The following is a 25,959-nucleotide window of genomic DNA, read 5'->3' on the forward strand; positions in this document are numbered from 1 at the left end:
GAATATGAGATGGAGAAATGGGAAAGATGAAGGGATGGAGTCGTGTGTGTGTGTGTGTGTGTGTGTGTGCATGTGCGCGAGTGCGCATGCGCGCGCAGTGGTGAGAGGCATAGAGACATGAAAGCAGTGATGTGTGAAAGAAGGCTGAGGTTGAGAACATGTCCTTGCCAAGTACAGCTGGCAAGGTGGCATGTAGCTGACTGGAACTTACGCAGACTGACCCCTGCCCCAACACACTGCTCAGCCACATGATAGCCCTAGCTCTGAGCAATAATAGTAGGATGTCTAAAATAAAGACACAAAGAACTGTGCTATAGGAAGCCATAGTATCTGTGGTCCTGGTTGCCACAGGGGCCATGTTAATACGAGTGGCTTTTGCTACCACCTGAGGCTCTGTTGATATCTGTGGTCCATGCTATAGCAGACGGCCAGGATGGCATCCGTGCTATGGTCCTTCTACAGCCAGAGGTAGTTTTCACTTCACTGGCCCATGCAACCACCAAAGGCCAGGTGTGGTCTGTACTTCTGCCTGAAGCCATACTGATACCGCCGGGTCAAGTCACCACCAAAGGCTATGGTGGGTCTATGGTCTGAGCTGACTCCTAAAGCCATGTTAACGTCCATGGCCTGGGCTTATCCTGGGAACCATAATGTTGTCTGGGGCCTGTTTTGCCCAAGGGGCCATGTTGATGTCCATGGCCTGTGTTGCCATTGAGAGTTAAGCTGGAGTCCATGGTCCATGCTGCAGCAGAGGGCTATATTAATGTCTGTGGTCTATATTGCCACTGGAGAGCATGCTGATGTCTGTGGCACATGCAGAAGCCAGAGACCATACGGATATTTGTGATCCATACTATTGCCAGAAACCATAGATGGGTATTCCTGCTGACCTTTACAGGTCAAGGAAACTACTTTTGCAGTGCTATTGATGACAGTAGACTCACAGTTGAGAAAGAGTGACATAGGAAGTCCCGGAGAACTAGGATTAGGGAGGCTCCTAGGAGTTGATGTGGGTGACCTTAGCCAAGCTGCCTAACAATGGGGACATGGAACTTCAAGGGCTGCCTCCTGTAACCAGGCAGGAATCCCCAGTGGAGGGATAAGGACACCAACCCACCTACAAAACTTTCAACCCATAATTGTCTGGTGTTAGAAATAAAGCAGGGTCGGGCATGCTTAGTACTTTGATGAGAGAAATATAGGTTTGTTGAGTTCTAATTTCATAACTTGAATCGACTTCATTATTTCATTAAGCTGTTTGTTTATATCCTCTTTCATTTCTTTGAAGATATTTAAAAGCATTCTTACTAATTTTTTGTTGCCTAAGTCACTCTCATTGGTGACCATTAATTTTGGACTGGTAGTTCTGGAGAAGAAAAGCTGTCTTGGCTTTCCATGTGGCTTGAATTTTTGCATTGGGATATCTGTGTTTAGATTACTAGTTGTAGAGTTTGGGGAGAATATGTTGGTAACAGTAGTTTTCCCAAGGGCTATAACAATTGCATCTTTGATGTATTGGCAACAATATGTTCAATTGTGGGGAAGATGCATTTTAAGCCACTAGGTCATGGTGATGGAAACAGGTGACCATATGATATAATATTCTGATAACTTTTCTATAAAATTATATACTCTTGAAAACCATTGAGATTAGATATGAATTTTTCACCATAAAAATAAACATGCATGAGGTGATACATGTGTGATAGATGTATATTGTACACATCTCAAAATTTTATGTTATTTATGTTGGGATAGATGGATTTGTTTTATTATTAACTAAAAGTATAAATAAGAACAAAATTCAAAATATTAGAAATTATGATAAATTATTCAATTTTTTTAAACAAAGAAAATAGAGTATTAAAAGAAGAATGCTAAAGACAGAGCACATTCAAAATAATTACAGTCCCACATCCATACAAGCTTAGTGTCATCTTTATGGTAAACTAAATTATCCTTCAAAATACTTTTACATTATGTCTTAAGGAAACAAAAAATATTTAATGTTTTCTCAAAAGATGGTCTTAGGACAATCTAAAGTGTATTGTAACCTATGTTTAAATTCCTCCACAAATTATGTCCCTATGTATCGTCAATAAATGAAACTGTAAGTTTTTTTTTTAAAGAATGAATATATATGCATGTATAGGTTCCCACAAAGTCCAGATGAGCAGAAAGGGGTATTGAATCCCCTTTAACTGGTGTTACACATGGTTTTGAGACACCATGTGGGTGCTGGAAATCAAACTCCAGTCTTATACAAAAGCATCAAGTGTTTTTAACCTCTGAGCCATTTCTTCTGAAACTATAAATCTCTGTGTGTGTTTGTGTTTGTGTGTGTGTGTGTGTGTTGTTGTTGTTGTTGTTAGAGACAGGATCACACTATGAAACTCTGACTAGCCTGCAACTGACTAGATAGGCCAGGCAGGCCTCAAACTCATAGAGATCCATCTGCCTCTGCCTCCTAAGTGCTGCAATTTAAAGGTCTGTCCCACTACCACCTGGCTGAAACTATAAATAATAATTTAATATTGTTTTAAAGTTTCAGAGAATTGAAATTATTTTATCTCTGATTTTTATTAAGAATTCATGCCTAAATATAAAAAAAAGAGAGAAGGCTTTTAAATTTAAAAATAAATATTACATTTATACACAAGAGCATTTTATTTCAAGCAAGCTATTATCTTTGGAAATAAAATGATAAATGGGTTCTTTGTTCATTTTATATTTTCCTGATGTGAATTTAAATCAAGGTAATGACTGTTGTGTTTGTGTGTGTTAAATTGCATAAAACACAAAATAATGACACTTAAGTACCCAATACTTATTTCCCATTTTTCTCAATGACGACCTATTAAAAATATCATGATCCATTACCCTGATCAGAAATTGTTCTCTCAAAGAACCAATACCATAGTTTAATTAAGTATTCTCTAGCACTCATAATGCTAATTCTTTTTTTAAAAACCTTATTAGAAGAAGATTAGGCTGAGAAAGCAAGATGCAGTTGTCTCTCCATCAGCAGCCTAAGAAAGATACAGAATTTCTCTAGTTCAGTAACCTTATGAAGGCAGGACATAGATTCTCTCCCACTCAGCAGCCTGGGCTGTTAATCAAAAGTTTTCTATTATATCCTTTAATTTCTATTTCAGGAATAGAAATAGAAATTATTTCTATTTGTGAGTTTATCAAATGAAATTTATGTCATTACCTTACCATGACAAAACATACAACCAAGAAAAACCAGAAGCACCATTTCCATAAGTATGAAGGAACATGTTGCTTTACAGTACTTGTGCCAAATCAACCTCACCTACATGTGACAATGCCATTCTCATGTCTGAGTATGTATTCCTAGCCAAAATAATTACCACCTGCCCTAGCTTCCTGTAGTCACAAATTTAGAAATAATTTCTCATTGTTTCCTTATTTCCTGCAAATAAATGTCCATATATGTGACAGTTACTCTTGGTATTTTGGACTGATTTGATTTCCACAAAGAGATGGACCCAGGGAGTCTGGCAACACAAATAAATAGTCTTTAAACTTAAAATAACTTTTTTGCATCTATCTTAAATAAGTATCTAAAATCCTTCATCTTTTTAAAATTAATTTTTGATTTTTTTTATTAGATATTTTCTTTATATACATTTCACATGCTATCCTGAAAGTTCCCTATACCCTCCCTCCACCCTGCTCCCCTACGCACCCACTCCCACTTCTTGGCCCTGGCATTCCCCTGTACTGGGGCATATAAAGTTTGCAATACCAAGGGGACTCTCTTCACAGTGATGGATGACTAGGCCATCTTCTGCTACATATGCAGCTAGAAATACGAGCTCTGGGGGTACTGGTTAGTTCATATGGTTGTTCCACCTATAGGGTTGCAGACCCCTTCAGCTCCTTGTGTGCTTTCTCTAGCTTCTCCATTGGGGGCCCTGTGTTCCATCTTATAGATGACTGTGAGCATCCACTTCTGTATTTGCCAGGCACTGGCATAGCCTCACAGGAGACAGCTATAACAGGATCCCTTCAGCAAAATCTTTCTGGCATTGTGCAATAGTGTCCGGGTTTGGTGGCTGATTATGGGATGGACCCCCGGGTGGGGCAGTCTCTGGATAGTTCATCCTTTCATCTTAGCTCCAAACTTTGTAACTCCTTTCATGGGTATTTTGTTCCCTATTCTAAGGATGAATGAAGTATCCACCCATTGGTCTTCTCTCTTCTTGATTTTCTTGTATTTTGCAAATGGTATCTTGGGTATTCTAAGTTTCTGGGCTAATATCCACTTATCAATGAGTATATATCATGTGAGTTCTTTTGTGATTGGGTTACCTCACTCAGGATGATATCCTCCAGATACATCCATTTGCCTAAGAATTTCATAAATCCATTGTTTTTAATAGCTGGGTAGTACTCCATTGTGTCAATGTACCACATTCTCTGTATCCATTCTTTTGTTGAGGGACATCTGGGTTCTAAAATCCTTCATCTTAAAATCTTATTTAAAAGCTAACTTGGAGTACTCAAGAGGCAGAGACCAGTTAATTCTCAGTTCTAGGCTGGACTGGACAACACAACAAGACTCAGTTGCAAAACCATGTGTAATCCCAGTGTAAGAGGATTTAACACCCTCTTTTGCTTTTCTGGACTCTATGGGAACCTATGCATGCACACAAATATAAAAAGGTATATAGTTTCATTTACTGAAATTAGGTACATTTTCCCCTAGTTTACATGCTAAGTACAACTAGAACCTTAAATTTTATATATGAAACAAAGATGATTATGAAATGTAAGCTTGAGAAGATGGCCTAGTTGGTCGGCCATCAGTGGGGAGAGAGGCCCCTTGGTATTGCAAACTTTATATGTCCCAGTACAGGGGAATGCCAGGGCCAAGAAGCAGGAGTGGGTGGGTAAGGGAGCAGGGTGGAGGAAGGGTATAGGGAACTTTCAGGATAGCATGTGAAATGTATATAAAGAAAACATCTAATAAAAAATAAATAAGTAAATAAAATTTAAAAAAAGAAATGTAGGCTTAGATTCTTCAAACACTGCTTTAATAAGGGTTCTTAAATGCTTTAACCACCCTTCTAGTCTACCACTCACCAGAGGTAGTAGAAAGGAAAAGCTAATAGGGCAAAGGGGGATGTGGACCTGTTTAGAAATAATTTTTTTAGGGGGGGGGTTCAAATCTTTGTTGCCAGGATATCAGCAATTCAGTTCCCATGGGTCAGCAGTGGTAGCTCGATCCATTCTCAAGCACCATTTGTGAATCAGCAACAGCAGTTCAACCCAGAAGAAACCACAAGGTTCTGCCAATTCACCCAAGTTTGTGGGAGTGACAAGAAGCTTCTCTCACAAGAAGTTCTTTGCTGCATTTCTCTCTACGAAGTCATGGCAAGTGATGATCAGCAAAGAAGGTAAGTGAACCAATGCCACACCATCATCAGTGATAGCCAGTGTCAGCAAAGAAGATCAATGAAGCACCAGCAAAGAGTGGCAAGGACATCCAATGCCAGAGCACTGTCCACTGTCTGTTGAGTTATCCTTACACCCTTTCCAAATAGCACGTGTCCTATCAAGTGTCCATTTCAGCAAAACATCACATGCTCTCTTTCCAGGTAGCTTCCAGAAGATCACGTGTCTGCTTCAGCAAAACATCCTCTCATAAGAGTTTCCACACACAACACAACCGAGTCCCCAGAGAAACCAGGAATTTCCACTTGAATGAAATGTGAAGAAAAGCAAAGAAACAGGCTATCTTGGGAGCTGAAAAAAAAAAAAACATGGTAGTGTAGTCCCTGGGTTTTTTTAGTTTTCCTCATATTTCTTAGACCTGGAGCTGAAAATGTTAGCATTAGAGAAATACAAATGGTACAAACAAAAAGCTGGGCTAAATTTACAATGTCACATAAACCAGGTATGGAGTTGTCATGTCTGTAATTTTAGCACTCTTCGGGTATCAAAAGTTCAAGTTCACATAAGAATGAAAACTACTGCAGCCAGTTTGGACATCAGTCTGGAGGCACCAAATAAAAATAGCATATGACCCAGCTCTACCATTCCTGGATATATCCTACAACAGGCATTCCTGCATGATCATGGTTACTATTGAGCTATTTATAAAAGCTAGAAAGTGCAGGCAGCCTAGATGCACAGCAATGATAAATTGATAAAGATTTTATATATGTATGCTTGTATATGAATATTATTCAGCTGTAAAAAAGCAAAATTATGTAATTTACAGGGAAATGGATGAGACTGGAAAAAAATCTAAGTAAAGTAACCCAGGCTTCAAAGGACAAATATCACACGTTCTCTGTCATATCAAGATTCTAGCCTCAATTCTGTCTTTTTTTTTTTTTCCCGAGACAAGACAGGGTTTCTCTGTGTAGCCCTGGCTGTCCTGGAACTTACTCTGTAGACCAGGCTGACCTTGAACTCAGAAATCCACCTGCCTCTGCCTCCCAAGTGCTGGGATTAAAGGCGTGTATCACCACACCCGCCTTTTTTTGTTTGTTTGTTTTGTTTTTTTGCCTCAATTTTTTAGTATAGTATGTCTAGCACAGAGTACCTGTAAAAACCAGGAAACAAAGAATGGAATGTGGGGAGGGGGTTACCTTCCTGAAGGAGAAATAGTAGAACATAGGGAAAAAGAAAGGGAAGACTGCCGGTGGAACAGTTTATTCACAGAGGGAGGTAAAGGGTGATTTGGGATATGAAAGTACAAGATAAATGGAGACTTAGCCAGGATAAAGGAAGTATAAAAATCATTTAGAAAATAAGATATAACAACCTATTTAATAACAGCTTGACTGTTTAGGGATTGATAAACAACTGCCCTCTGAATGGATTTAAGATCTAGTACTAGTAAGCCTGACTAACAACCCAAGTTTAGTGAGGTTGTACAGACCTGGAAAGAGTACAATTCTAATGGTGGACTGAACTAACATAGCAGCAAACTGCCTTCTAAATTCCTGTTTATTCCCATAGACAAAAGCAAACCCAAGCCTCAATCAGAGAAGTCTCTCCTTATAATAAACGATGGTGAATAAGGAGACTCGTGGCTGCTGAGATGCCAAATAAGCAATGAATTGAACCCAGCTCTAAACAAGTCATTTGTACTATTTCCTCTATGGATCAGAGAACACTGTGGAAAAGAGGGCATGCAAAAGCCGGAAAACAGTGTGAAGGGCTATGAAATGCCATTCCTTACACTCCATATAACCAGTGAAATCATTAACTCACCTCAACTGTTCTTGCCTACATTGAGCAAGATCAGCTCTAGCAACAACAAAAGGAGGAAGGGATTGTGAGAAACTACCCTTTAACTTTGAAATTGTAGCTATTGATAAAATTTTTCAAGGGAGAATTACTGTCTTTAGTTGTGTACACTTTGCCAAGGTTATGGACAAATGCTACTGCATCTGGCTTTTATGTGGACATTAGGAATCTAAACTTGGGTCTTTATGCTTGTACTTTTACCCACTGCCATCTCTCCAGTCCTTGATGGAAATTTTAGAACTTAAAAAGATTTGCAAATGGGTTCCTTATTGAAATTTAGAAGGCAAGAGGACAGGGAGTCAATAAACTGGAAAGTAGAACAATAGAAATTATCTAGTCATATGAATATAAAATACCACCCTGGATGGGGCCAAGACGAGTGGGATGCCTGCCCTTCCCCTCACTGTGTGAACAAGGCTATGCGTGTGCTGAGCAGGTGCAGTGAGGGCGCTGAGACCACTCCCTGGGCTCTCCAACTCTCAGGTGGTTGGTGCCCCGGGGGACTGAAGCTGAGTGGAATAACACACGTGGCTGAGCCCTCTGGGCCGGGCTCCCCCTCTCCGTGCTCTCACTGAGGTCCTACCTGGAACTGAGAAATGAGCTGCACCGTTGAGAAGGCACTTGCTGACCCTAAAGCCCTTGTTAAAAGGTTGAGAGATCATGAAGATGCAGCACAGTCTCTCATCCAGCACACCACTGCCCTCAGCAAGTGGAAGCAATGAAGCAGTATCAGGAAGAAATACAAGAACTTAATGAAGTAGCAAGATATCAGCCACGATCCACACTAGTTATGGGAATCCAGCAAGAAAACAGACAAATCAGAGAATTACAACAAGAGAACAAAGAACTGCAAACATCCTTGGGAGAACACCAGTTTGCCTTGGAACTGAAAATGAGCAAGTACAGAGAGCAGATGTTCAGATTGCTAATGGCCAGCAAAAAAGATGACCCAGGTGTAATAATGAAGTTAAAAGAGCAACACTCAAAGGAGTTGCAAGCACATGTTGACCAGATCACCAAGATGGCAGCAGTAATGAGAAAAGCTATTGAAATTGACTAGCAGCAGGGTTGCAAAGAACAGGAACGGATATTTCAACTTGAACAAGAAAACAAAGGCTTGAAAGAGACCCTTCAGATAACTCGAGAATCCTTTTAAAACCTTCGGAAGGATGATGTGTCAGAGAGTACATCTCTGACCCCCTTAGTGACTAACAGTGACCTGAGTCTGTGTCTGAGCTGAGTGGCTTTCTGCATGGTCACTAGAACGGGCCCAGAAGCAAGTGGATGAGTGAACATAAAACCAACTTCAGTCAGCCTTTTCCCTCTGGTATGTACAGGGACACTGGCAAAGAGACAGCAGCAGAAAGTATAACCACAGGTCATAAACCAGATCCCAATCACAGTTAGAAAGGAGAAGCTGAACCACAGAGTGAATAGTGAGTCTTCAAGGTACTGCTGAGCCCTGAAGTTTCAGAAGTGCTGTTGGCTTCTTGGATGCTGCATAGATCACCCTGAATAGTCCTTATAAATGTTGGAAAGCCTAAACTATCACAATTTTAAAAGTAAGGTTGGTGTGGTTTTCTGAATGGAAGACTTTGTTCTAAGTCTTACCCTTCCTGTTCAGTGTCAGAGTTAACATAGTGTCTTAGTTGGGGTTTTACTGCTGTGAACAGACATCATGACCAAGGCAAGTCTTATAAAAAACAACATTTAATTGGGGCTGGCTTACAGGTTCAGAGGTTCAGTCCATTAGCATCAAGGTGGGAGCATAACAGCACCTAGGCTGTCATGGGGCAGGCAGAGCTGAGAGTTCTACATCTTCATCCAAAGGCTGCTGGTGAAAGACTGACTTCCAGGCAGCTGGCGTGAGAGTCTTAAGCCCACACCCACAGTGACACACCTACTCCAACCAGGTCACACCTATTCCAACAAGGCCACAACTCCAAATGGTGTCACTCCCTACTCCAAGAATACACAAACCATCACACATAGCTTGTGTACATAAAGCTTCTGCCTTAGTGCTCACCTGCCCATGTGTTCGGTCCTCATCAAAGGCAGCTCATGTTTAAGGCTATAGGATATGTCACTTGCATCACAAACATAAGGAATATACTTATACCTAATTCCCATAACTCTTAGCTAGAAGTTATTCATGACTTGCTTAAGTGTATGCATCTCAGGAAGGAAAGAAAAGAATATACTTTCTAAGGAAGACAGACATATATAGACACATTTAGTAGGTTAAACTACTTTGAAAGATTAGGTTTTGGTTCTCTGTTAACAATAAACTTGCTTCTTCCTCCTCTTTTCATGATGCTTAAAGATACAAGACAGTTCACCAGTAGACAAGAGGTGATATATTTAATGTAATGAGATAGGTATGGTCATTTCCAAGTTAATTTGGAATTCCTTTATTGTTATTTAAGAAATTATCTTCAAACACTTCCAAAGTAGATACAGGTTACAAAAAAATCAAAGTTCTGGGTCTGAGTCTAAGACTCATTTAGTTCTTATAACCTGTGAGGTTTTTCCTACAACTTGTGACTCAGAAAATGGCAGTGAAGTGTGGACTTATAAGCATTGTGCTTAGAACTTAAAAACAAAAAGCTTCTTAAGGCAACTGGATACAGAAGTGTGCTTTAATACAAACTGCAACCTAAACTTTTCTGTAGTGATCAGAATAAAAGAATAAAAGATTGTGAAATATAGCTAAAATACACTATATTTGTATATGAAGTCCATACTGAAATTAGCACAGATAGAAAGTTAGACTTTTCAGTATATCATTTGTTAAGTACATATTACTTTGCAGTGTAAAATAAAGTCACAACATACCCAAATGTATGGTACACAATGAAAGCAGTGCTAAGAGGAAAACTCATAGCTCTGAGTGCCTCCAAAAAGAAACTAGAGAGAGCATACACTAGCAGCTTGACAGCACACCTAAAAGCTCTAAAACAAAAGGAAGCAAATTCACCCAAGAGGAGTAGACAGCAGGAAATAACCAAGCTCAGGGCTGAAATCAACCAAATGGAAACAAAAAGAACTATACAAAGAATCAACCAAACAAGGAGATTGTTTTTTGAGAAAATCAACAAGATAGATAAACCCTTAGCCAGACTAACTAGAGGGCACAGGGATAGTATCCTAATTAACAACATCAGAAATCAAAAGGTAGACATAACAATAGAATCTGAGGAAATCCAAAACACCATCAGACCCTTCTACAAAAGGCTATACTCAACAAAACTGGAAAATCTGGATAAAATGGACAATTTTCTAGACAGATATCAGGTACCAAAGTTAAATCTGGATCAGATTAACGAGACAAACAGCCCCATATCCCCTAAAGAAATAGAAGCAGCCATTAATAGTCTCCCAACCAAAAAATATCCCAGGACCAGATGGGTTTAGTGCAGAGTTCCATCAGACCTTCAAAGAAGACTAAATACCAATTATCCTCAAACTATTCCACAAAACAGAAACTGAAGGTACTCTACCCAATTTATTCTATGAAGCCACAATTACTCTGATACCTAAACCACACAAAGACCCAACAAAGAAAGAGAATTTCAGACCAATTTCCCTTATGAATATCAATGTAAACATACTCAATAAAATTCTTGAAAAACCCAATCCAAGAACATATCAACACAATCATCCATCATCATCAAGTAGGATTCATCCCAGGGAAATCCATCAATGTAATCCACTATAGAAAGAAAATCAAAGACAAAAACCACATGATCATCTCGTTAGATGCTGAGAAAGCATTTAACAAAATCCAACACCCATTCATGATAAAAAGTCTTGGAAAGATCAGGAATTCAAGACCCATACCTAAACATAATAAAAGCAATATGCAGCAAACCAGTAGCCAACATCAAATTAAATGGAGAGAAACTTGAAGCAATCCCACTAAAATCAGGGACTAGATAAGGCTACCCACTTTCTCCTTACCTATTCAGTATAGTATTTGAAGTCCTAGCCAGAGCAATTAGGCAACAAAAGGAGATCAAGGGGATACAAACTGGAAAGGAAGAAGTCAAAATATCACTATTTGTAGATGATATGATAGTATATATAAGTGATCCTAAAAATTCCACCAGAGAACTCCTAAACCTGATAAACAGCTTCAATGAAGTTGCTGGATATAAAACTAATCACAAACAAATCAGTGGCCTTTCTCTACACAAAGGATAAACAGGCTGAGAAAGAAATTAGGAAAATAACATCCTTTACAATAGTCACAAAAAATATAAAATACCTTGGTGTGACTCTAACTAAGGAAGTGAAAGATCTGTATGATAAGAACTTCAAGTCTCTGAAGAAAGAAATTAAAGAAGAACTCAGAAGATGGAAAGATCTCCCATGCTCATGGATTGGCAGGATTAATATAGTAAAAATGGCTATCTTGCCAAAAACAATCTACAGATTCAATGCAATCCCCAACAAAATTACAACTCAATTCTTCACACGTTAGAAATGGCAATTTGCAAATTCATTTTGAATAACAAAAAACCTAGGATAGCAAAAACTCTTCTCAAGGATAAAAGAACCTCTGGTAGAATCACCATGCCTGACCTCAAGCTGTACTACAGAGCAATTGTGATAAAAACTGCATGGTGCTGGTACAGTGACAGACAGGTAGACCAATGGAATAGAATTGAGGACCCAGAAATGAACCCACACACCTATGGTCACTTGATCTTTCACAAGGGAGCTAAAACCATCCAGTAGAAAAAAGACAGCATTTTCAACAAATGGTGCTGGTACAATTGGCGGTTATCATGTAGAAGGATTGGAATTGATCCATTCCTATCTCCTTGTACCAAGGTCTAGTCTAAGTGGATCAAGGAACTCCACATAAAATGAGAGACAGTGAAACTTATAGAGGAGAAAGTGGGGAAAAACCTCGAAGATATGGTCACAGGGGAAAAATTCCTGAACAGAACAGCAATGGCTTGTGCTGTAAGATCGAGAATTGACAAATGGGACCTTATGAAATTGCAAAGCTTCTGTAAGGCAAAAGACACTGTCAATAAGACAAAAAGGCCACCAACAGATTGGGAAAGGATCTTTACCTATCCTAAATCAGTTAGGGGACTAATATCCAATATGTATAAAGAACTCAAGAAGCTGAATTCCAGAAAACCAAATAACTCTGTTAAAAAATGGGGTACAGAGCTAAACAAAGAATTCTCAGCTGAAGAATACTGAATGGCTGAGAAGCACCTGAAAAAATGTTCAACATCCTTAATCATCAGGGAAATGTAAATCAAAACAACCTTGAAATTCCACCTCACATCAGTCAAAATGACTAAGATCAAAAATTCAGGTTACAGCAGAAGCTGGTAAGGATGTGGAGAGCAAGGGACACTCAACCACTGCTGGTGGGATTGCAAGCTGGTACAACCACTCTGGAAATCAGTTTGGTAATTCATCAGAAAATTGGACATAGTACTACTGGAATTTCCAGCAATACCTCTCCTAGGCATATACCCAGATTTTCTAACTTGTAATAAGGACACATGCTCCACTATATTCATAGCAGCCTTATTTATAATAGCCAGGTGTTTCTCAACAGAAGAATGGATACAGAAAATGTGGTACATTTACACAATGGAGTACCTATTCAGCTATTAAAAACAATGAATTTATGAAATTCTTAGGCAAATGGATGGGTCTGATGGATATCATCCTCAGTGAGGTAACCCAATCACAAAAGAACACACATGATATGCACTCACTGATAAGTGGATATTAGCCCAGAAACTTATAATACTCAAGATACAATTTGCAAAACACATGAAACTCAAGAAGAAGGAAGATCAAAGTGTGGATACTTCAATTCTTAGAGTGGGGAACAAAATACCCATGGAAGGAGTTACAGAGACAAAGTGCAGATCAGAGCCTGAAGGATTGACCATCCAGAGACTGCCCCACTTGGGGATCCATCCCATTAACAACCACCAAACCCAGACACTAGGCAGATGCCAACAAAAGCCTGATGACAGGAGCCTGATATAGCTGTCTCCTGTGAGGCTCTACCAGTGCCTGGCAAATACATTAAGTGGATGCTCACAGTCATCTGTTGGATGGAGCACAAGGTCCCCAATGAAGGAGCCAGAGAAATACCCAGGGAGCTGAAGGAGACTGAAGCCCCAATAGAAGGAACATCAATATGAACTAACCAGTACCCCCAGAGCTCCTTGGAGCTTTACCACCAAGCAAAGGAAACACATGGTGGAACTTGTGGGTCTAGCTATACATATAGCAGAGGATGGCCTAGTAGGTCATCAATGGGAGGGGAGGCCCTTGGTCCTATGCAGGTTTTATGCCCCAGTATAGGGGAATGCCAGGAGTAGGAATGGGAGTGGTTGGGTTGGGGAGCAGGGGGAGGGGGAGCGGGAGGGGATAGGGGATTTTCGGAGGGGAAACTAGGAAAGGGGATAACATTTGAAATGTAAATAAAGAAAATATCTAATAAAAAAGAAAATATAACATATTTATAATTTAACACCTCAATTTTATCTTGACATATTATTCTTTCACAAAATGAAAATAAATATGATCTATTAAAAATGAATGGTTTTACCATTGAAAATTGAAAAAAAATAAAATAAGGAGGTGGAAAGAAGTTAAACATAAATAAAATAATCAAAGGAATGCAGCTATCAGTACTGATATAAAATAAAGTAAGTATCTGAATACACAGACACAGACACACACATACACACACACACACACACACAGGGGGGGCGGAGTAGTAATCCTTGTAGAATTTTTTGTATCTTGATTGGGCTCAGACTGGAACAATACATATTCATTCAGTTGCATGTGTGCATGTGCACTTGGTCATGACTGTGAAATACATTTCTTATTATAAGCCATAGTTTAAAAGTTTGAATTCACACCTCATGTATAATGAGTAAAAGATGAAAGGGAGGACATTCAAGAGATGATGAGACTAAACACGTCACAGCATAATAACCCTATCACGTGTATAACAGAGGCTAAGCGGAAAGTGAAACAGTCTCACAAACATGCTAATACTAATACAGAATGTATTATGATCCATATAAACAGAATGAAATGTACATAGGTCATATATTCACTCTTCTGAGTACTTAGATCCTTATCAGATGAAAAGGCAGAATTACTTAACTTCTAGTTTGTTTAATGTTCTTTAAGAATGAATAGCCAGAGAAAGTAAAAGAAATATGGCTAATGGAGAATTGAAATATAATAGGTGAGATGATAAAGATTAAAATGAGTTAAAAACCCTTACTATACTTATAGCTGTGACTCTTATAAGCTATGTTTGGTTCTATAATTTTCCTTCCTGCATAACTGAATATCCCCCACTTGGTTAGAAACAGATAGTTATGAAATAATCATCCTAACCTCATTGTTTCTGCTTCTCTAAACACACCTGCTCATGGACCTTAGGCATAGGCTGAAATTCAAACCCCTCACAGCATGTTCCCTAGTCATAGAGGCTAAACCCACCAGCAGCATAGGAGGCCAAAATGGTGATGTATGCCTATACGTGTTGTAGGAAACAGTGAGTTGGATCCAAATCTGTCTAGAGAACACTTGCTCCATTGGATCCAGAGGGTTAGTCCATGATAATCATGGGAAGTCCTGGGAGACTCTCACATCCTGGTGTCTGGAACTTTCTAGAGGTTTCCCCTACCCCCACCCCACACTACTACATATTTCTATTCATTCTTCTGGCCCTCTGGGCTTCTCTCCTCTCTCCCTGATACCTGATCCTGACCCCCTTTCCCTCCCCCTCCCCCTTATACCAAGGTGCCTACCTCCCTCTGCCTCTTGTGATCATTTTGTTCCACATTCTAAGTAGGATTGAAGTATCCACACTTGGGCCTTCCTTCTTGTTAAGCTTCATATGGTCTATGAGTTTTGTTCTGGGTATTCTGAACTTTTGGGCTAATATCCACTTATTAGTGAATACATATCATTTACATCCTTTAGGTCTGGTTCACCTCACTCAGGATGATATTTTCTAGGTCCATACATTTGCCTATAATATTCATGTTTTCCTCGTTTTTAATAGTTGAGTAGTATTCTATTGTGTAAATGAACCAAATTTTTTGTATCCATTCTTTGGTTTTCAGCTTCTGACTATTATTACAAATAAGCCCTTGAATGCTCTTTGGTTGATGGCTGGGAGCCCCCAGAGGTCCATTCATTGGATTTTTAAAACGCGTCTGACAGTGTATTTTATCATATTCTATCACCTCCAAAATTGTTCCCAAATACTCCCCATCTTGCTAACTAACCAACCTCATGTTCTTTCTATATCTGTAAAAAGTATTAAAAAGTCAAAACAGAAACTGAAATGAGAAAAAAACCAAAACAAAAAATACCACTGAAACGTGGATTGTGTTTTGTATTGGAAAAGTACTCCTGAGCAGGAGGAATGCTTTCGAGTATGGTCCAATGTCATTCACTCGGAGAAAACTCATTTTTCCCTCTCCTAAAAGTTATTGATTTCAAAGAGATTCTTGGTTAGGGGTGGGATTTTGTGCACCCTTCCCCTTCTTAACCGTGGGATTTTGTTTAGTTTGAACCTGGGCAGGCCTTCCATATGGTGTCACAGTTTCTGTGAGTTAATGTATGTATCAGTCCTGCTGTGTCTGTGAGATACTGTTTCCAAGGACTCATCTACTACCTCTCACTCTTGCAATCTTTCTGCCTCATAGATCCCTGAGGCTTGAGGGGAAGGATTTGATAAAGACACTGCATTTAGGACCGAGTGCTCCAAAGTCTCTTAGTCTCTACACATTGTCCAGTTGTGGGTCTCTGTGTTAATTATCATCTATTGCAAGAAGAAGCTTCTATATAATGAGGTTTCTGTGCTGCACTTACTTACACACATAGAAATTATGTCAAAAGGGAGTTATTTTATTGCTATGGTCCTTTAGCAAATTAACAGTAGTAGGTTTTCCCCAAGGCCTGAGGCTTAACTAGTGTCTTGGCTACTTGACCAGTGTCAGGTATGGGTTCTATCTCACTGAATGGGCCTTAGATTCAATTGTTTAAAAACCAGTTGGTTACTCCCATAACATTTATGTCACTATTACACCAATATATCTTGTGGGCAGGTCACTGGTGTAGGTCACAGACTTTATTTATTTATTTCATGTCCAATGAAATTTATTTCACTGGTGTATTTCATTTATTTATTTCATGTCCAATGAAATTTATTTCACTGGTGTAGGTCACAGACTTTATTTATTTATTTCATGTCCAATGAAATAAATGTTAGCATCAGCAATAGAATTTTATCATCAGGAAATAGCCTGTAATATCTGGGAGGTCCTCTAGGAACCCTTTGGCCAAAAATTCAGCAAGATGTAACTCATCTAGCACTGAGGATTTTACTTGGTAGAATTAAATGGATATTTGGAGCAAGTCTCCCCCACTACATTTAAGTCATATTCACATATGTATCTAAAGTATGTTCCCATATGTTTTTTTAAAAGGCCTTTAGTATTAATTGGTCCTCCCTATATAACTCACTTTACCCTACTTGCCTACCCCCCTCCTCATTTACTCTACCTGTTCTAGTTTTCCCTTTATCTTTTTATAACACTGTACTCTACTTCCATTTCTATTTCTATTTTGTTTATTTTCTATTGTTATTTTTGTTGTTGTTCTGTTTTGTTTGAGACATGGTTTCTCTGTGTACCCTTGGCTGTCTTGGAACTCACTTTGTAGATCAGGCTGGCCTCAAATTCATAAAAATCTGCCTGCCTCTGCCTCCCAAGTGCTGGATTAAAAGCATGTGCCACCACTGCCCAGCTTGAATTCTATTTCTTTTTGAATTCTACTTTTAAATCTTAGATTGTTTTCCTTATTTCATTTGTTTGTTTTTCATGGTCTTAATTATGACATTTATTTATTATCCTCTTTAAAGTTCTTGAAAATATTCATAATTGCTATTTTGAAGTCCTCCTTGTGCTTCAGTGAAATTGTTTTTCTCAGGGAACATTGCAGAAGGTTTTCTGGCTTCTCAGGAGGCATATTGTCTTGGTTTTTCATGATTTTGCACTTAGGTCTAGGCATCTAGAGTTGTGACATTTGTAGTTTCTTGGTATAGCTATCTTGCCTTTATTTAGCTAAGTGCTCAGTTCTCTAAAGAAACTTCTATTATTTCCAACAGGGCAGGAATAACAAACTTCCTTAATTTCTGCTTGTCTAAGAAAGTATGTCTCCTTCACCTTTAAATAATAAGTTTTAGAGGCTCAAGATTCTAGTTTGATATAGTTTATGTCTCTCAAATTCTAAAGTATACACTTTATTTTTGCTTTTATGCTTTCTAAGAAGTCATATATATATATATTTTAAGTAGGGTCTATTTTTCCTCTCACCCCTTTCAATATTGTTTCTTTACCTTCAGTTTTCTGTAGTTTGTATGATAAATCTAGTCTTAATTTTGTTTGGTTTGATTTGGTTTCATCTGTGTGTTCTACCATCTGTTTGGACACGGTGAGATCCCCACATCTATGATTTGGTATCTGACATTAACTTGAATAAATTCTTAGTCATTTTTGTTTCAAATATTTCTTTTGTTCCTTATTTTCACCCTTAACACTCACAGTTGGTATACACTGAACATTTTTAGTTGCCCCACAGCTTATGGATTTTCTTTCTACATTACAAAGTTTTCAGGTTTGGGGATTTTTTGTTTTTAGTTTTGTTTTGTTTTGTTGTCCTTTTGCTTTTCACGTTGGAAGTTTGTACTAATGTATACTCAAGCTTTAGCTCTTACCTTGCTCACAGCTGATCTACATTACAGACACATGGTTGAGGTTTTCCTCATAAGGACAGGGTCTACAAAGGTTCTGCTTGAAAGTCTCTTACCTGCTAAGATGTGATTCTCTATATTTGCCCTATTAATTCAATTTAAGGCTCAGTGGTTTTCAACAGCATGTCAGTTCTCTGTTATATTTTAAAAAGATTGCTGTTTTTCAGTTTGCTTAATTGTTTAGAATGGGATTTTGAATCCTACGCTAATTGCATGCCAAGACAAAAACCTAAAGTCCCATCTTCCACTTTGAATACCAATTTTACACATGCATAATTCTGCAACATCATGTTTTGATGTATTAACTCACTGAGTTATGCAGCTCTCCCCATTCCATTGCACAACCTAAAAATACAACCTTCATTAAATATTACTGAATGATTTCATCACGAAGCAATGTAGCTATGGCAATGGGAACAAATTTTCCAAAATTCTAATTTTAATCTGAAAGCTTAAATTTCATCATTGGTCACACATATTCTCAACTGTTTGTAATGAAATAAGTGGTTCATCTCATTAATTATTTAGAAAAAAGTCTGTAAGATGTTGATTTTGAATAACCAAAGGTGCTCTGTTCATTGTTTCTTTTAATAAAATGATATTCCATGAAAAATGGCTAGTTTGCCTCACAATTAAAACATATAGCAACCATCATATTTCTTTATGCTGCAAAGAGAATCAAGTGATCAAATTTATGGTCAAGATTTATCAAATTATAATTTTAATCATTTCTTGATGGACATTTTAAAATAAAACTGACTTTTTAATTGATACCTATACAAATGCTATGCTGGACAAACCTATAAAATATAGCATATACAATTCTGTACAGTATATAATGCTTAAAAACAAAAATACTACTATTCAGAAAGCTGCTTCATGCTTGCTGACAGGAGCCTGGTATAGCTGTCTCCTGAGAGGCTCTGCCAGCACCTGACTAAATACAGATGCAGATGCTCTCAGGACTGAGCTGGGGGACCTATATGGAAGAGCTAGGGGAAGGACTGAAGGAGTTGAAGGAATTTGCAACCTCACAGGAAGGACAACATCAATCAAAAAGACCCCCAAGAGCTCCCAGGGACTAAACCACCACCAAACAAGGAGTACACATGGAGGGACCCATGGCTCCAGCCGCATATGTAGCAGAGGATGGCCTTGTTGGTCATCAGTGGGAGGGCAGACCCTTGGTCCCGTAGAGGCTTGATGCCCAGGCATAAGGGGATGCTAGAGTAGTGAGGCAGAAGTAGGTGGGTTAAGGAGCACGCTCATAGAGGCAAAGAGGAGGGAGGATGGGATGGGGGCGATGCAGAGAGGAGACCAGGAAGGGAAGACAACATTTGAAATGTAAATAAATAAAATAACTAATTTTTAAAAGATAGCTATACAGTAAAAAACAAAAACAAAAACAAAAAAAAAAACCCAAAAACAAAAATCAGCAGACAGCTGTTTCACACACTTAATGTTTGCTGTGCTTCTTAGCTGAATTGATACGTACCACCTTGGTTTATCTAAATATGCTACATGACATTCAAACAATAATAGTAACTAATGATATATTTCTCAGAATATACATTTTCAATTCCATCTCCACTCCAATTTTTAAGCAACAAACACTATATTTAGAGACTACTTGGATGTCAATTATATGATCTTATAGATTTCAATTACTCCGAACCTCATTTTCTCACCTATAGAATGGGATTATTTGAAAAGCATTATTAAAGGTAAACATACTCTAAGTAACATCACCTTGTACATTTCAGATTTTAGTTCTCAATATTTAAAAATGAAAAATGAAAACAAAACAATGCGATGACCGAGAATTAACTCAGTCTAGTGAAGGCTAAAGAAAAGTCGCATTTATTTGAAGCCATATGAGATTGCAATGTGGGCAAATACAGTTAAAAGTATTGCTGAAAATGTGCTTTCAGGTTATACAAAAATGGAAATGGTACTTAAAGCTTTAAATGGCAAAGGTGTTGGTAATTGTTCCATTTGTCATTCAGAAATTGTGATTGGGACTGACAAAAATTAAACTACCTTATAATAACATTATTATTATATTATTTATGTATATGAGTGCTCTACTTGCATGTATGCCTACGTGACAGAAGAGGGCATCAGATCTCATTACAGATGTATGTGAGCCATCATGTGGTTGCTGGGAATTGAACTCAGGAACTCTGCAAAAGCAGCTATCACTCTTAACCACTAAACCATCTCTCCAGCCACATATTTTTAAAAGATCAGTTTCAGAGGAAGACTAGAAAGCCTTCCTCATCTAGGCCACATAAAATGAACAGCATTCATATGACTGTAATTCCAGCTCACAGAATCAAGTTTAAGATCATCTTGAACAAGGTCATAAATTTTAGGTCAGTCTGGGAAGGAAGGAAGGAAGGAAGGAAGGAAGGAAGGAAGGAAGGAAGGAAGGAAGAAGGGAAAGAAGGAAAGAAAGGAAGGAAGGAAAAAAGGAAGGAAGGATAAAAGGAAGGGAGGGAGAGGAGGGAGGGAGGAAAGGGAACTCTTACTTTTCTCATCTCTGTGACAAAGTATCTTATAAGTGAGAGTTTGTCTTTGCTTACAGTTTGAATGGATACAGTCCATCATGGCAGTGAATATATGGCAGCAGGATTATGAGACATTTGGTCACGTTGCATCTGAAGTCAGAAGCAGAAAGCAGATAAATGATCAGGCCATAAAACCTCAAGTTCCATCCCCAGGAACCCAATTCTAGCAATGTTATGCCTCCTAAAGGTCCCCCAATCTTCCAAAACAGCACAAACACATGGAAACCAAATTGTCACATTATGGAGTCCATTTGGATTCAATACAGTTCAAACACCAGGTCAATTTGGATGACAAATTTTATTTTAATCAAGCCACTACTGATAGATCAGGACTGCAGAACAGACTCAAGAGCTGAACTGGAACCATAACCCAGAAAATTACAGAATATTTAAGCTTGAAAACCCCAATCATCTGTGCCAAGTTATAGTTACATTTTCCCACCAATCAGGATTTAGGGATAAGGGCTTTCCTTAGTGGTTGATATATGTCAACTGATACAGAATGTAGGTTTTAGAGTCCATCCAACCAAATCCATTTGTTCTTTTGTAGTTAGGAACAGTCATTATGTTTTGGGGAACAAAGGATGAATAATGGGAGCTGTGGTTAGCAATAGTCATTATGTTATGGAACAGAAGATGAGTAACAGACACTGTTCAGCTCTTGGGAAGTCCCCAGCTCCTCTAGGGCCTGGGACTTTGAACTTAGTTCCTCCCTATTATTAAATGGAACCTAAAAACAAAATGGCAATACTTAGGACAAGTTTCTTTTGCTTGTTAGCAACAGTTAAACCAGAGCATCTCAGTGACTTTCCATACATAAGGTGTAACCTCAAACTTCGGGTAGTTTCTGGGAAGAAGTCTACTATACTACTATAAATCTATTGCACAGAAAAAAAGGGAACAGGTTTTCCAAAGTTGATACATACTCAGGGTGATTATCTGCAGTCTCACTTTAAGGTTCTACTTGCTGAAATCTGATTTACATGGTCTCTCCGCTTGTAACTAGTTAAGTTTTTTGTTGCCTTAACATAAGCCACGGTGGCCGGGCATTGGTGGCACATGCCTTTAATCCCAGCACTCGGGAGGCAGGGGCAGGCGGATTTCTGAGTTCAAGGCCAGCCTGGTCTACAGAGTGAGTTTCAGGACAGCCAGGGCTACACAGAGAAACCCTGTCTCGAGAAAAAACAAAAAACAAAAACAAACAAAACAAAACAAAAACATAAGCCAGGGTAGTTTCTGGAAAGAGGAAACTTAAACTGAGAAAAATGCCTCCACTAGATTGGTCTACATGCAAGTCTGGGGGGTGCATTTTATTGACTAAAGACTGATATGAGAGGCCCCAACCCATTGTAGGTGATGGTACCTCTGGAGTTTATGGAAAAGCAGGCTGGGCAATCCATGAAAAAACAAGCCAGTAAGTATTCCTCCATGGCCTCTACGTCAGTTCCTGTCTCTAGGTTTCTCCCCTGACTTCCCTAAATGATGAAATGTAAAACGGTAAGGCAAAATGAGCCCTTTCTACTCAAGTTATTTTCAGTCATGGTCTTTATCACAGCAATAGAATATAAACAAAGACACAACTGCATTTTACATTTCCTAAATCAATGTTATTCCATTATTTTCCTCTACAATTTTGACAGGCTATAATAATGGCTAAAGCTAGCAAGATGAAAGATAATTATGTTCCTGCCTGCCAGGCAGAAATGAGGATATTCTAAAGAAAGACTCCTGGCCCTCCCTTTGACCATCAAATTATTGAAACAATGGACCTAAGAAATTACAGTCTCCTTAGGATTCTCATGACAAGAAGAGAAAAGGGATAACAGAGGAGGACGAACTTATCTCCAGGAAAGATTTAGAACTAGTCAGATGGCATTGGAGGAGAGACTGACCTAGTAGGATATTGGAGCTGAGATAGTGGTGGTCAGGAGACCCACACCTTGATGGAACTATTTAGTTATGCATTTATCTCGCCTTCTATTTAAGTTTTACACTCATGTTGGGACCCTGAAGACAGACTTGTAAGAATCAGTGGACCTCTGTCCCTTTTCTTAGTATGGCCCACAGAATCTCTCTCTCTCTCTCTCTCTCTCTCTCTCTCTCTCTCTCTCTCTCTCTCTCTCTCTCTCTCTTTCACCCTTGTCCTCACACTCTCACCCTTACCTCTCCCATTCTGTCTTAGTCAGGGTTTCGATTCCTGCATAAACATTATGACCAAGAAGCAAGTTGGGAAGAAAAGGATTTATACTGCTTCCACATTGCTGTTCATCACCACGGGAAGTCCAGACTGGAACCCAAGCAGGTCAGGAAGCAGAGGCCATGGAGGGGTGTTACTTACTGTCATGCTTCCCCTGGCTTGCTCAGCTTGCTTTCTTATAGAACCCAGGACTACCAGCCCAGGGATGGCACTACTCACAATCGGCCCTTCAACTCTTGTTCACTAACTGAGAAAATGCTTTACAGCTGGATCTCATGGAGGCATTTCCTCAAGGGTGGCTCCTTTCTCTGTGATAACTCCAGCTACTGTCAAAACCAGCTCCTCACAAAACCATCTAGTACACTTTCCCTTTCCCCCTCACCCCATTGTTAAATTGGCTTAGTTAACTGGCCTATCAAGGACAGATCTTTGACTTGTTAGGTACATGCTCTGATCCTAACTTCAGTAACAATCTCCTACATATTATTTTCCCATGGCTTCTAAATAAGTTACCACAGAGTTGGTGGCTTTAAAAAAACAAACAAACAAACAAACAAACAAGCTCTTACTTTTGTGGAAGCTAGGAGCTAAAAATCAATTTCACTTAGGAAAAAAGATCAATGTATCAGCTGGGTCATATTTGCTCCACAGTTTCAAGGTTTGAAGTTGTATTTCTTACCTTGTGGCCTCTCATTCACTTTCAAAGCCATTAGTGCAGTGTTTATGTCATCATTTAACCAGTTTAGTCATTTAGCCATCATTTAACCAGTAGGAGAGAAGATACTCTAAGGAGAGATACTTTTGCTCCTCATTTTAGGTTTCTGGATACTGAAACAATGGACTACAGTGAATTTAAATTTCCAAAATAAGTCCATGCTAGGAAAGGGAAGCTCTGGTGACAGCAAGAAAAGTCACTTGGCTCCCAGGAAGAGATAAGATGAAATTCTGACAACTTATTAAAGAACTTTGCAAGGCATTGGAGACCAAACAAAGGTCAGTAATGGAAAGGAGCCACATTTTGACCATGACTGCCAACTATGCATACTTTTTTCCCCGAAGTAAAACCTCATTCCAATACCCTGAAAACTGCCTTGAGCTTCACTGAAATCCTTTATTTGTTTCTCTTCCCAATACAACCACTTTGACTAAACCTACTTTCTCTACTTTTCCTATTACTTGTCTTGTTTAAGTGAATGAATGGAAGGAAGACTGAGTCTTGCTTGTTGGGGCAATTAGGGTCAAGTTTTCACTCTAAAAACTCCACAAGCGGTTACACTGTCTTATTTTTGGACCCATTTTCATCTGTCTCCCTCATATAATGGCATTTGAGGTGACATTAGGGCCCATCAAAATTATCTAGGGTCATTATCATAGCTCATGATCCTTAACTGAACAACATTTTCAGAGTCCTCTTTACAGTATCATATAATATTCATAAATTCTAGGGATGAAAACTTGATACATTTAAAACCTTTTAATCAGTCTAGTATGGACAGAGAGTAGGGAAAGTATTCCAAAAATTAACTTAACTTTAAAACATTTTGAACAATGTAACTTCAACAGCCATCAAAATCATATACCTAGCTATTTATCAAGACACTAAAAGGCACAGAGACAGTATCCAAATTAACAAAATCAGAAATGAAAAAGGAGACATAACAGAAACTGAGGAAATTTTTTAAAAAATCATTAAGTCATACTTCAAAAGCCTATATTCCACAAAACTAGAAGAGCTAAATAAAAATAGATGATTTTCAAGACAGATACCACTTACCAAAGTTAAATCAATACCATGTTAACTATATAAACAGTCTTATAATCCCTAAGGAAATAGAAACAGTCATTAAAACTCTCCCAGAGTCCTACCAGACTTTCAAAGAAGAGCTAATATCAATACATCTCAAACTATTCCACAAAACTGAAACATATAGAACACTACCTAATTAATTCTATGAGACCACAATCACCCTGATACCTAAACTACACAAAGACTCAACAAAGAAAGCTAACTTCAGGCCAATTTTACATATGAACATTAACACACACACACACACACACAAAAAAAAAAAAAAACGCAATAAAATTCTCACAAACTGAATCCAGGAACACATCAAAAACTTGATCACCATGATCAAGTAGGCTTCATCCCAGGGATGTATGGGTGGTTCAATATATGAAAATCTATTAACATAGTCCACTATATAAACAAACTCAAAGAAAAAAAAGCACATGATCATTTAATTAGATGCTGAAAAAGCCTCTGACAGAATCCAATACCCCTTCATGTTAAAAGTCTTAGAGAGATCAGGAATTCAAGGCACATACCTAAACATAATAAAAGCATTATACAGCAAGCCAATAGCCAACATCAAATTAAATGGAGAGAAACTTGAAGCAATTCCACTAAAATAAGGGACAAGACCAGGATGTTCACCCTCTCCCTACCTATTCAATATGGTACTTGAGGTTTTAGCTAGAGCAATAAAAAATTAAAAGATATCAAGGGGATACAAATTGGAAAGGAAGACATTCAAAATATCACTTTTGGCAGATATGAAAGCATCATCATAAGCAACCCCAAAAATTCTGTCAGAGAACTCCTATAGCTAATAATAACCTTCAGCAAAATGACTGGATACAAAATTAACTTGAAGAAATAAGAAGCCTTCCATTATACAAATGATAAATGAGCAGAAAGAGAAATTAGAGCCACAAATAATATAAATATCTTGGTGTAACTCTAACAAAGCAACTGAAAGACCTATATGTGAAAAATTTCAAGCCCCACAAGAAAGAAATTGAGAAAGATATCAGAAAATGGAAAGACCTCCAATGCTCATGGATTGGTAGGGTTGAAAGAGGAAAAACTGAACTTTTCCTGAACTCTCTTACCCCTCCCATCCAGAGACTGTTCCCGGAGCACTCCTGAACTTTTTACCCCAAGGTACCCCCTCCCAATTGAAAACTGTTCCAGGAACATTTTTTAGATAAGGGTCTCTCTCCTGGAACAAACCTAGTCCTACCCCTCCTAACTGAGGACTGTTCCAAGAACATTTTTGAGATAG

The 25,959-nt window shown here is 38.5% G+C and overlaps 1 protein-coding gene and 1 pseudogene across 3 annotated transcripts in view; one reads left to right on the forward strand and one right to left on the reverse strand.

The window, feature by feature from the left end:
- Zc3h12b (zinc finger CCCH-type containing 12B) overlaps window positions 1–25,959 on the reverse strand; it is a 189,975-nt gene that overhangs the window by 115,077 nt on the left and 48,939 nt on the right. For 2 of the 3 annotated variants that reach the window (XM_021153442.3, XM_085838111.1), the window contains exon 3: window positions 20,713–20,787. The exons of the other annotated variant lie outside the window; for it this stretch is intronic. The gene's annotated coding sequence lies outside the window, so the exon portion shown is untranslated. The remainder of the gene's footprint in view (window positions 1–20,712; window positions 20,788–25,959) is intronic. 3 annotated transcript variants of the gene reach the window in all.
- On the forward strand, window positions 7,887–8,530 carry LOC110286826 (FGFR1 oncogene partner 2 homolog pseudogene; annotated as a pseudogene).

The sequence above is a fragment of the Mus caroli genome, unplaced genomic scaffold (assembly GCF_978045245.1).
Source record: "Mus caroli unplaced genomic scaffold, Mus_caroli_1 scaffold_5, whole genome shotgun sequence".
In the NCBI taxonomy this organism is placed as follows: domain Eukaryota; kingdom Metazoa; phylum Chordata; class Mammalia; order Rodentia; family Muridae; genus Mus; species Mus caroli.